Below are 12,223 nucleotides of genomic sequence, written 5' to 3' on the forward strand. Positions count from 1 at the left end.
TAAAATATTGTCTAAACTTATTTTTTTTTAATTTCTTGAAGATAAGTCAAATTAAAAGAGAACTAATATTGCTAGACAATAAAAGAAAAAGGAGACAAAAACAATAAGACTAAATTCAAATCCCTCATAATAAAATAAGACTGTCATTCCTAAAAATTAAAGAGGTAAGCATTAAATTTAAGACATATATTTTTAACTATAGAAGGAATGTGAAATATGCCAAAGTATCACAATAAATGTAAATGGATAAAATTTGAAAAATATGTTTGACATTAATATAAGTCCATCTATGAACTAGTAACTCCTGAAAATAGATCATGCTATTTAGAGAAGTATCAAAAAAAAGAATTGATAAAGATATCTCAGGGAAAAAATAATTTTAAATGGAAATATTAATATTGTTGTTGTTGTTAACTGTCATCTAGTGAATTCTGACACATAAGAACCGAAAAGAGGGTTTCCAAGGAGGAACAAGTGGGTTAAACTGCCAACCTTGTGAGTATCTGAATAGTGGTTATCCTACAGTGACACACTAGGACTCCAAGATAAATATCAGAAAAATACAATTCTAAGAAAAGTAAAATCAATAATGATCATTTTGTGTTAAGAAGATATAGAGCGGGGGACGCCCTTTTCGACGACTATGAGGTGTGGACTTTCCGCTCCTCGGATGCCCACAGGATGGACCTGTTTGCAGTGGCTATGCACGAGTTAAGCCACGCCATTGGGCTGAGTTACGTGGCAACCCCCCAGTCCATCATGCGGCCGTACTACCAGGCCCCGTGGGCAACCCCCTGCGCTACGGGCTGCCCTATGAGGACCGTGTGCGCGTCTGGAAACTGAACGATGTGAGGGAGTCCATGTCCCCTACTGGACTCCCAGAGCCCGAGGAGCCACCTCCCCTGCTGGGCCCTCCTGGAAACCGGTCCAGCGTGCCGCGGGGGAAGTATGTTCCGCACCGGTGCAGCGCTCATTTCGATGCGGTGGCCCAGATCCGCTGAGAGGCTTTCTTCTTCAAAGGCAAGTACTTCTGGATACTGACCCGAGACCGCCACCTGGTTTCCCTGCGGCCGGCGCAGATGCACCGCTTCTGGCGGGGGCTGCCGCTGCACCTGGACAACGTGGATGCCATCTACGAACGCACCAGTGACCACAAAATCGTCTTCTTCAAAGGTGCCGTCTAGTCAGTTCCGACGCATAATCACCTAAGCACAACAGAAGGGAACACTGCCTGTTTTTTATCTGTAGAGAGTTGTAAAGTCAGAGAAGTGATCCTCACAGATCCCACAGCTCTGGAGGCCAGGAGCCAGAGATCAGGGTTTGGCTGTGCCCCTCCCCAAGAGACTACAGGAGGACCCGCCCTGTCTCTGCCACCTTACCCTCCCACTCTGCCTGACTTCAGTCACATGGCCATCTTGAGAAGATGACACCAGCCAGTGGCTAGAACCCACTTCCGGCAAGTCCAGTTGAACTCTGTCCCTGTAGGTCTCTGAGGCTGTAAACTGTGTGAAGTAGACCGCTGTCTCTTCCTGCTGAGGGTCACCAGTGGATTCCAGCTGCCGATGTTTTGGTTAGCAGCCAAGCCCTTTAATCACTAAGCAACCAGAGCTCCTTCACACATAGATGAAACCACAAACCTTTTTTGCCATCATGCTGGTTCTAACTCTCCTGAGTTTGTAGAACTGCTCCACATGGGTTCTTAGGCAGTGGAAGCTGACAGGCTCATCTTTCTCCCACCTAGCAGCTGGTGGGTTTAAAGACCTTTCAGTATTAGCTCAGTATCTAACCCACAGTGCCATCACTAAGGTCACTGGGTTGTTATTAAGTGCTGTGGAGTCAGGGTTTCTGAGGAGCGGCTGGTGGGTTTGAACCACCCACCTTGCAGTTAGCAGTCTAGTGCTCATGCTCACACCAGGACTATAGTTATTGGATTTGTTGTGGTGGTAGTTAGGTGCTGTCAAGTATGTTCCCACTCACAGCGACCCTATGGACAACAGAAGGAAACACTTCTGCATCCTGTACCATCCTCACTGTTGGTCCAGCTGAACCCACTGCTGCTGCCGGCCATTGTGCCAATCCATCCTGTGAAGGGTCTTCCTCTTTGATGCTGACCCCCCACTTTACCAAACATGATGGTCTTCTAGAATGACTGGTCCCTCCTGACATGTCCAAAGTCCCGCCATCCTGACTTCCAAGACACATTTGATTGTAATCCTTGGTACTTTTAATGCTCTTCCCCAACACCAGCATTCAAATGAATCACTTCTCCTGCGGTCTTCCTTACTCGCTGTCCAGCATTCACATGCACATGAAGTTATTGAAAACAATATGACTTGAGTAAGGTATACCTTAGTCCTCAAACTGACATCTTTGGTCTTTAACACTTTAAAGAGGTGTTACGCAGTAGATTTGCTCAGTGCAATATGGCATTTGGTTTCTTGATAGCTGCTTCTCTGAGTGTTCAATGTAGAGCCAAGTAAAATGAAGTCTTTGACAATTTTATCTTTTCTCCATATAGCTTGATGTTATTTATCAGTGTGGGTTTTTGTTTTGTTCATAATAATTGTAATCCATACTGAAGGCTGTGGTCTTTGATCTTCATTAGTAAGTATTTTAAGTCCCTTTTTTGCTTTCAACAAGCAAATTTACATCATCTGCATATGGCAGATTGTTAATGAGTCCTCCTCCAATCCTTTTTTTAATATAAATTGTTTTGTTTGTATAATCCAGCTCCTCAGATTGTTTGCTCAGCATACAGATTGAATAAATATGATGAAAGAATAAAAAATAAAAAAAAAAAAGAAGAAGATATAGAGCGCTGTATGGATGCCAGCACATGAAAGCAGATTATATTAATCTCTTCTCAACTTTGTGGTTTCTGATATCACATGGTGGTTGTGGAGGTTTATGTGTCATGGAGTTGGTTCTGATGCATAGCAAACCTGTATAGGATTTCCAAGGCTACAGATCTTTGTTGTTGTTGTTATGTGCCGTGGAGTCGGTTCTGACTCATAGCGACCCTGAACAGGGTTTGCAAGGCTGTAAATCTTTATGGGAGCAGAAAGCCTCATCTTTCTCCTGTGGAACAGCTGGCAGTTTCTAACTGCTGACCTTGCGGTTTGCAGCCCGATTCGTAACCACTATGCTACCAGAGCTCCATTTTAGAGGAGTCGAAATCTTCTTTCTGCAGAGGAGCAGCTGGTAAATTTGAACTGCTGACCTTGCAGTTAACATCCCAGCTTGTAACCCAATACACTATCAGAGCTCCTTATGATGTCACATAGGTAACTTGAAATTGGCCATGGTAGCAATATTTAAATCTTAAAACTTGAAAAATATCCAATCCTCCCTTTTCCTCCACTGATATCTGGTTGTTAAACATTTATCAAAACATCCGTGGACAAAAATACAAAATGAAAATGTATTAGTTATGATTTTGTATGATCAAATAATATAATTTACAAATGTAGAACATATGCCTATTAGAAAGCTAGAGACAAAAATGACAAAAGCTTTATATTTGTGGAAAAGATTGATATATTTTTATCATTTCATGAATCAACTAAGTAACAAAAAATACATGATTTTAATTGTACAATTAACAATATTGGCATGTGTATCACATGAAATTAAGTGTTTGCATGTGGATTATTAAAGACAACAAATAGTATATTTTCCTTTTACAGTATACATGGAACATTTTAAAAGTAAAATAGTCCTGACAGAATCCCTCACTAATTGTGAAAACTTTTAAATTATTTAAGTTCATAGTCATGGACACCAACACAGCCAACTAGAAACAGCAAAAATATAATTAACAAGATTCCGCAACCAAATTTCCTCTCTCACTCTGACACCCAAAACATTCCTAAATAATCAGTAGCACAATCACACAGGACTGGAAAAGTAGCAAATGTAAGTTTTGACCTAAAAACTTTCAAACTATGTGTATTTTTAAAGTTTACTGATTCAAATATAATTTTTTAAGCCAGAGGGAGAAAATAATATGTTGCAGAAACAATTGTAGGCTATAAATTAATTACTAAAAGGAGCTCTGGTAGCGTAGTGGTTACGAATCGGGCTGCAAACCGCAAGGTCAGCAGTTCGAAACTACCAGCTGCTCCGCGGGAGAAAGATAAGGCTTTCTGCTCTCGTAAATATTTACAGCCTCGGAAACCCTGTTCAGGGTCGCTAAGGGTCAGAACCAACTCGACGGCACTTAACAACAACAATAAATTACTAAACTATTAATAAGACCAGATGGTTACACTATTTAGAGAGAACAATGCACATGAAAAAAGAAACACATAACCCATATTATCTAGCTTCTAACAAATGTATTGTTAAAGTGAGACTAAATAAATACATAAGATAAAATGAATGTTTCTAAATAAAGAGAATCATTTAAATATGGAAATATTATGCATTTTGTTGTTGTCATATACTGTACAGGCTATTCTAACTCATAGTGGCCTTACGGGTAACAGAGCAAAATGTTTTCTGGTTCTATATTATCTTCATAATCATTAGCGTTTTTAAATCCATTGCTGGAACTGTTGTGTCAATCTACCTCATTAAAACTTGCCCTCATTTAGGCTGACTTTATACTTTACCAACTAAGCACCGATGCACAAAGTTGTTTGAAACACAAGGTCAGTTATTCAAATTCACCAACTGCTCCTCGGAAACCCCATACCGGGTCACAAGGAGTAGGAATAGAGTCAATGCATTTAGCAACATCAACAATATCTTTTCGTAGCTACAGGTCTTTGATGATGTGTCCAAAGAAAGGGACACGTATATGAAGTGTTATGGTTGCAGTTTTTCTAAATTTCTTCTGATAGTTCATGGTGTATTCAATATGCTTTTACAAAACCACAGTTCAAATGCATTAATACTCTAGCCTTCCATTTTCATTTATGAGATTTCACATGACTGAAATTTCATAGTTTGGGTCAGACTTCCAAAGAATTGTTCTCCCTGTGATCAGAAATAAAAAACCCGAGAATAACCGAACTGTATTAGGAGAAGGAAAACAAGGAAGGAAGGATGAAAGAAGGGACAAAGTGAGAAAGGAAGAAAAGAAAATTGATAAATTAAAAATAAAAAAATGATTACCATCTAATACAAGAAAAGTAGTGAAGCTTTTAACTAGTAAAACAGGAGAGGGTTTTCTATACATCAAAATTGGCAGAAATTTATAAAACAAAATCATAAATAGATTTTCCTATGTAAATATTTATCACTTTATATTTAAAATACCATATTATTAAGTAACAGGAAAAACTGGGAGAAATTCCTTTTCATTGCATATCTAGAAAAGGGTTAACTATAGTCAGTAAACAAATGACTTTTACAAGTTAATAAAGGAGCATTATCACCTCAAAAGAAATACTAACTAATAATAGCATCAGAGAGTCTACCTGCACTCAAGAAATTAAAATACCTAATTATTATGTAATGATATACTATTTTTAATTTTCATGGAGTAAATTGTTTAAATTATTAATCCTGAGTGATGGTGAGAGTGTGTGGGATGGAAGGTGCCCAAGAGTGTGCTTTAAACCTTTAGTAATTGAGTCTCTTTGTTGGCATTTTCATCTAATGCTCACGAATATAGCAAAAGTAAAAACAAACAAAAAAGATATCAGAATGTCAGTATCTTTGCTACATCATATGTATCAGATCTCAATAGTGGAATATTATTTTTAGAATGATTAGTTCTATTCCAAACTCAATAGATGAAAACATGGCACACTTTTAAAGTAAATATACATTATTTATAGATTCCCTATCATTTTATTAAGTCTTGACAATCAGCAAAGCAATGATACAGGTCCTAGTTTTTGTACTGGTGCTTGCTGCATTGCTATAATGTAATAGTCTGACTATGTTGTTGTTGTTAAATGCCGTCAAATTGATTCCAACCCATAGCGACCCAGTATAGGGTTTCCAAGAAGCAGTTGGTGAGCTTGAACTGCTGACCTTGCAGTTCAAACGGCTTTGCAGTCTGGCTTATTAACCCCAGCGCCACACCAGGACTACAGTCTGGCTATGGCTGATATCAAATTCCTAACATTGAGTTACTGAAGAAAAATTTTAAATGGTTGCAACAGTACATTGATAAGAAATTACCAGAAATTCCAGCCAGAATCAGAAGAGAACGTGCAACTATGGATATCATTGATTAAGTCAGATGGATCTTGACTGAAAGCAGAAAAAACACAAATATGTTTCCTTTTACTTTACTGACTATGCAAAACCTTTCAACTGTGTAGATCATAACAAACTATGAATAACATTGTGAAGAATAGGTATTCCAAGAACAGTCATTTGTGCTTATGAGGAACTTGTACATAAACCAAGAGGCAGTTCTTAGGGCAAAAGGACACCGAATGGTTGAAATTCGGGAAAGGTGTGCACAGATTACATCCTTTCACCATACTTAATCAATCTGTATGCTGAACAAATAACTCCAGAAACTGGATTATATGAAGAACTTGGCATCAGGATGGGAGGAAGACTCATTAACAACTTGTGATATGCACATGATACAACCTTGCTTGCTGTAAAAGAAGAGGACTTAAAGTACTTAATGACGAAGATCAAAGACCACAGCCTTTAGTGTGGATTGCACCTCAATGTAAAGAAAACAAAAATCCTCACATCTGGACCAATGAATAACATCATGATAAATCGAGAAAAGATTGAATTTGTCTAAGACTTCATTTTGCTTGGATCCAAAATCAACACTCATGGAAGCAGCAGTCAATAAATCAAATGATGTATGGCATTAAGTAAATCTGCAGCACAAGATCTGTTTAAAGTCTTCAAGAACAAAGATATCAGTTTGAGGTCTTAAGGTGCTCCTGATTCGAGCCCTGCTATTTTCAATAGCCTCATATGCATGTGAAAGTTAGGACAATAAATATGGATGACCGTAGAAGAATTGATGCATTTGAATTACAGTATTGGAGAGGAATATTAAAAAGTACCATAGACTTCTAGAAGAACAAACAAAACTGTGTTGGAAGAAGCACATCTAGAACGTTCCTTAAAATTCAAGATGGCAAGACTTTGACACTCACACTTCAGATACCTTTTCAGGAAGGACCATTCTCTAGAGAAGAATATCATGCTTGGTAAAGTGAAGGGTCATCCAAAAAACAACAACAAAAATGCAAGACCACCAGCAATAGCAACATGGATTGACACACTGACAGCAGAAATAGGTTCCAATGTGACAACAGTTGTGAGGATGGCACAGCCACAGGCAGTGTTTGATTTTATTGTGCATAAGGACAACTCAAAGGTCCCTACCAAAAACAACAATGTGGGGATGTTAAATATGTCACAGAAAACACACATTTGTCTTGTAGTTTATTTTGACTCATAAAAATGCTATACAGTAGACCTGCCCCAGGGGACTTCCAAGGTTATAATCTTTAAGGAATCTGATGGTTGAATCTTATCCTAACTGGCTGATGAGTTCCAATAATTCACCTTCTGCTTAGCAGCTGAGCTTTTGACCACTGTGCCACCAAGGTTCCTTAAGATACGCAGTAGCCCATTGTCATATACTATTTCCATGGGAAGATACAGTGGTGGTAGTGGTTGGTGTGCAGACAAGTGTTTCAACTCATAACAAGCCTGTATGGGGTTTCAGATGCTATACATCTTAACGGGAGCAGAAAGCCTCATCTTCCTTCCACAGAGTGATTGGTAGCTTTGAACTGCTGACCTTTCAGTCAAGATGCAGTATGGGTAAGTATTAGAAATGATAAGTTTTGAGCATTTATTCTCCTTGTTTTTGCTATAAATCACTGAACGGGATGTTTATGTACATGAATTACCAGAACAAACAAATCTGTTTTACAAGAAGTACAGGCAGAATGCTCCTTAGAAGCCCAGGATGGTGAATCTTTGATCTCTTCTACTTCAGACATCTTATCAGAAGGGACCAGTCCCTGGAGAAAGACTTCGTGCTTGGTAAAGTGGAGGATCATCAAAAAAGAGAAAGATCCCAAAGAAAATGGATCGACAGAGTGGCAAAAGAAAGGGGTTCAAACATAACATTTGTGAGTATGTTATAGGCACAGGACCGGCAGTGTTTGATTCTGGGTGGACAGGGTGACAGTACTGACTAGACGGTACCTAGCAACAACAACGTACTTGAACTTCCTGAGACTTAAACAAAGGGTTCTGTGAGCTGAAGGGAATTGGCTGAAGCCACAAGTGGAGGTGAGTGTCCATATTCATATGTAGCTCCTTGGTGCCAACTTTGTGAACACAGGGTTAACAACAGGTGTCAATCACCTTAAAAACATTAATTTGCAATTCAGCAATAATTTCCTCTACAAATTATATCCTAAGACACTCCCCTAAAAATGTTTAATTCAAAATTTATGGGCAGTGATATTTAATAGTTTTTAAATAATAGTAATGACCAAGAAAAACAAATAAGAAAAAGAAAGGAAAAGGGAGCATAGAAGGATGGAAAGAAAGAAAAGAGAAGAAAATCCTATTAAGAGGAAAATGGCTAGTATATTATAGGATTGATTTGTAGGTATTAAAAACAATAAAACAAAAATTACTGCTGTGAAATTGAGATCTTATCATTTTACATAAAACTTATAGAAGGGGACTTCAAAAAATTCATGAAAAATGACATGAAAAGGTAATTTTTCCACAACTTTTTGAAGCCCATATATCTGTGTATGTTGTTGTTGTTATGTTCCATGGAGTCGGTTCTGACTCATAGCAACCCTGTACAGGGTTTTCAAGGTTGTAAATCTTTACGGAAGCAGAAAACCTCGCCTTTCTCCCGAGGAACAGCTGGTAGTTTTGAACTGCTGACACTGAGGTTAGAAGCCTGATTTGTAACTACTACACTACCAGTGTTCCTTATATGTGTGTATAAGTATATATATATATGAAATGTTTCATTTGTTTATATATGTATACATATACATTTATATGTATACATGCATATGTGTGTATATGAGAAATACATCATTTCGCGACATAATCTTGCTTTTCAATACACTTTGTCCATCTATTTGACAGAGTCATTTCATGTGCATGCTCAATGTGTTTTAATATAAGCAGAGTGTGGATAATGTTGACTCACCATCGGATGGATAGATAGATAGATAGATAGATAGATAGATAGATAGATAGATAGATGATAGATAGTTTGATAGATAGATAGATAGATAGATAGATAGATAGATAGATAGATAGATAGATAGATAGATAGTCTGTATGTGTGTGAAAAGGAGCTCTGGTAGTGTAGTGGTTACAAATCGGGTTGCAAGCCGCAAGGTCAGCAATTCAAAACTACCAGCTGTTCCACAGGAGAAAAGATGAAGTTTTCTGCTCCCATAAAGATTTACAGCCTCATAAACCCTGTGTAGGGTCACTATGAGTCGGAACCGACTCCTCGGCACACAACAACAACATGTGTGTGAATACTTATATACAAAACAGCACATGTTTTTATTGTATATTTTTCATATAGGAAAATGTATATTGTTTATATATTTTTGTAAGCTCTGTTTTATGTATAAATGTATATGTTTTACATGTGTTTTTTGGTATGTGTAAACATTAATACAGAGTCCTGGCGTGGCACTGTGGGTTAATGTGCCAGACTGCAAAGCTGTTTGAACTGCAAGGTTGGCTGTTCAAGCTCACCAGCTGCTCTTTGGAAATGCTATGGGTCAGAATCGACTCGACAGCACTTAACAACAACAACAACAACAACAAAATATTAATATGCTTGTATTTGTTTTTGTCTGTTGTTGTTGTTAAGTGCCATCAAATCAGTTGACTCATATCCTGTATAGGATTTCCAAGGAATGTTTGGTGGGTTTAAACCACCAACCTTGGGGTTAGCAGTTCAGTGCTTATCCTACAGCACTACATCAGGGCTCCCTGTTTTGTCTAGGTAATGCTGGTGGTTATGTGCCAACTCATAGCGACCCTTTGTAGGTGTCTGAAGCTGTAAACTTCACAGGAGCAGAAAGCCTCATCTTTCTCCCTCGGAGTCACTGGTAGTTTTGAACAGCGGACCTTGTAATCAGCAGCTGGACTCTTAACCCATTAGTAACCCACTTCCCTCCTTATGTTATGATCCACTTTTCTAAAACTAGTATTCGTTTTCCGATTATTACACAATATACTTTTTTGCAGCCCTCAACTGAAAGGAAAAAGAATTAAATCCTGGTCAGAAAATATTGTCCAGTCTTTAAATATTTGTTGTCATTGTTGTTGTTAAGTGCTTTTGTGCTGGTTCCTACTCATAGCAACCCTATCTGCATAGGGTTTTCCAGGCTGTAAATCTTTACAGGAGCAGAAAACCTTGTATCTCTTCCATATCTTTTAGTATTTAGAAAGGTGAAAATAAAGAAGGGTGCTAAAAACATAGAATGTTGTTCAAAAGATCAAGTCCTATGTAATTTATACATTCAGCCTAACTCCACACATAACAAATTCAATTTAAAAAGCATCTTCTATATAGATCAGGCTCTAAATTCTTCCAAACCATGTTATCTGGCCCACTCCCAAATCTGAAATGTTCTTGGACTGCCAAAGTGAGGTTCTTTCTCCATTAAACTGAGCACTGCCTAATACAGTGATTATCCTGAGAACAGTGCCTCACCGGTACTCTCAATCTGTATTTCTATATACATTTTCCAAATGCTGATTGTAGAGACTGTGGTAAGCTCCACTTTGACTCATTAGTTCAGTAAAAGAGATGTTCCGAATTATTCAGTATAATTCACAGCACTTAAGAAAGCATATATTTTCATAGTACTCTAAATCTATTGCTTGCAGTAGTAACTGAAGCGTATTGTGACTGGTTTGCCACAGCACTGTCATTTTAAAATTGTGCTGTTGCTGTTCTTGCATTGTAACTGGCCAACATCAGAATTGATTTACTATAATATTTTTATCGAGCCCCAATATACAATCTCGTACTTGTTTGCACAGCTGTAGTTGTAAAGGCATCCGTAATTTTATATCAGTTATAACTTGAGCTTTTTTTTTCTTTTTTAAGTAGAAAAAAAGAATCAGGGTTTGTGTGCATGCGTGAGTGAGTATGAATATGTGCGCTCATCTAATCCCTTGATTTTAATGCAGTTTAGAAAATGCCATTATTTTGGTGTTTGTTTTTTTTTAAGTAAAAGAGGTAGAACTCAAGTATTTTAAGATGAATGAAAAGTTTGTTTCTTTGTGTGAAAAATGCCTTTCTAAGCCTCTTCTGATGATGATACTCTCTTATGGTCAAAATTCCCGGAAGCACACGATCTTTCATTCTTCACTACTGACATTTAGTAACTCTGATATCAGTGGTGACCAAGAGACTATTGTTAAATATGCTGCTGGTTATTCTGCCTCGTGTATATTTTATTGCAATAGAAATTATCCATGTTGGAATGATAAATAAACATCCGTACAATCAGCACTGGACTGTAACCCACAAGGTTGCCGGTTGAAATCCACCAGCTGCTCCTCAAAAATACTATACAGGGTTGCTCTGCATCAGAACTGACTCGACTGCACTTAACAACAACAACTACATTAAAAGAAATAAACAGAACTTCTTTTCACCAGAGTTTCTCTCTGCTCTCAGAGAATTCAAATTCCATTAGTTGAGGTTATCTTAGATAGCCACACACTGGTTTGAGTACTCTTGAACATTTTCTGCACTTTTTAATCTCTTTTTGATCAATGAATGTTTTATTTTCACATTTTGCTTCTAGAAATCAGTATTTAAGGATGTGTTATTCAGAAATAGCCTATGGTGCATACAACATTGGGAATTTATGTTTTATTTTTACCTGTAGACATTTCATGACTTTCAAATTAATTCCGTAAGAGAAAGTGACAAAGGAGACTGTAACAAGGCTAGCTTCTAACAAATGACAAATGCTGGGGGAGTGTTCCAAGAAAATAAAATGAGGCAAGATCACATTGGTGCTGTCTTTCTCCACTAAAGCTTAGATTAACCTTTCATGTTTAACAAAGGTTCTGTCTACCTAACAGATTAAGTTAATTTAGTCAAAAGGTAATAGAGTTAAAAAAATATCAAACATGAATATTTGGAAGTAAAAAAAAATAAAAGTAAAGTGGAAGTGGATACAATTCAGTGCTTTAGCCAGAACTAACAGTTTCATAGCAAGTTTAATATTCAAGATGAAAAGAAAATGTACATGTC

At 37.6% G+C, this 12,223-nt stretch overlaps 1 pseudogene; it reads left to right on the forward strand.

Moving 5' to 3' along the window:
* Positions 1–681: 681 nt before the first annotated feature.
* Positions 682–1,184, forward strand: LOC102838071 (annotated as a pseudogene).
* Positions 1,185–12,223: the final 11,039 nt, after the last annotated feature.

This window comes from Chrysochloris asiatica, unplaced genomic scaffold (genome assembly GCF_000296735.1).
Source record: "Chrysochloris asiatica unplaced genomic scaffold, ChrAsi1.0 scaffold00482, whole genome shotgun sequence".
Taxonomy (NCBI): domain Eukaryota; kingdom Metazoa; phylum Chordata; class Mammalia; order Afrosoricida; family Chrysochloridae; genus Chrysochloris; species Chrysochloris asiatica.